The sequence below is a fragment of the Neofelis nebulosa genome, chromosome 5 (assembly GCF_028018385.1).
Source record: "Neofelis nebulosa isolate mNeoNeb1 chromosome 5, mNeoNeb1.pri, whole genome shotgun sequence".
In the NCBI taxonomy this organism is placed as follows: Eukaryota; Metazoa; Chordata; class Mammalia; order Carnivora; family Felidae; genus Neofelis; species Neofelis nebulosa.
Genome location: NC_080786.1, coordinates 142,138,234 through 142,139,699, shown reverse-complemented (window position 1 = coordinate 142,139,699; position 1,466 = coordinate 142,138,234). Strand labels below are relative to the sequence as shown.

Sequence of the window (1,466 nt, the reverse complement as noted above, 5' to 3'; positions counted from 1 at the left end):
ATTCAGAATGCAAATGAAAACATCAAAAACAAGAATGTTAATGAAAAGATCAGGATATTCTTCAGAACACAATACCTGAAAATAGGCTCCGCATTATTGCACACACACACGCACATGTTCTCAGGCCAGACAGCCTCAAGAATCCTGTGCAGTCAGTGTGTGCGGTTTTCCCTGCACTGAAGTTTTGTCACTTCTGATTATATCCTGGTATACAGAATGAAAGGTACAACTGGGGTCCATTGATGGAGCTGAGAGACGGGTGTCAGCTAAGATGTATCATCACCAAACTCATCTGATACAGAAAGACGCCAAAAGATGGCTGGTTAGCAGAAAAGAAAGTGGTACGACTTCTGTCCTACCCCATTCTGATTAACAAAAAGATGTCAGATGTGCAGTATTTGGGGAGCATTCATTATGAGTTAATTAGAACATGTTGAGTGGGAATGAAGAGTGAATAACTCAAAGGGATTTATAGTCACAGCTTGGAGCCTAGCAGCGAATGCTAAAGTTCAGCAACACCAATCCAAAGGAAACTGTAGCCGGAGGAATATAAGTTTCACTGTCATGAAATAAGATAGTTGCAAGTGCAAATGATTATTAACTAATATTGCCTCTTGTTCTGAAAGCTGTCAGAGCTTTGCTATGCGGCACTGAAACAGCTGGGAATGTTCTGTCCAGAAACCACTGGGAGAAACCTTCTAGCTGGGTTGAGGTACAAACACTAGATGCTTGCGAAGGATGTAAGAGCCATATGTTTGTTTCTGGGTCACACACAAAAAAATGAGCACCATTTTTTTTTCAGTCTAAGGTATTTGTTTCTTTGATTAATTAAACACTTACTAAGTGCTTGCAAACGGATAGGCACTGTAACTTCTTAGCAATTGACAAGTAGCACCAATCTTGCTGTTATGGAAATTGCAATCTGGAAGACACTGATTGATCATTTAACATTCTCTACCAAAAATGTCAAAAAATAAAATAAAATAAAAGACTACCTTCAGGGATCAGGTCTATAGCTTGTTACTAAAGAAGTTTCTCGGTACATGTGCAGGACTGGAAACCACAAAGAGGAAGTGCAGGGTCCTTTCTAGAATGTAAAGCTCGCTCTGGGTATTGCTTCTGCAGCTGCCCTTTGCTGTTGATGGTCTTTCTCCCCTCGAACAAGAGGGAAGGGAAACCATTTGAGCGGGGAATAAAAGTCAAAAACAAACAAACAAACAAAAAAACAAAAAACAATGAAAAGACTTAAAAAAAAAAAAGAAAGCCCTGTTGGTTAGGATAAGCTAACTGCTGTAAAAATAGATTTAAAGATGGAGGGGCTCAACTTAATGAAAGTTCGTATCTCATTCGTATTTCATTCTTGGGCAAGCCGTTTGGGATAAGGGACCTGTTTTCATCCATGCTGTCATTTTGGCCCTAGACACCTTTCATTCTGCTATTCTAGCATCCCATAGGGCCTGTCATCA

General features: G+C 39.9%; 1 pseudogene; it reads left to right on the top strand.

The window, feature by feature from the left end:
* Window positions 1–987: 987 nt before the first annotated feature.
* Window positions 988–1,190, top strand: LOC131513363 (small nucleolar RNA U3; annotated as a pseudogene).
* Window positions 1,191–1,466: the final 276 nt, after the last annotated feature.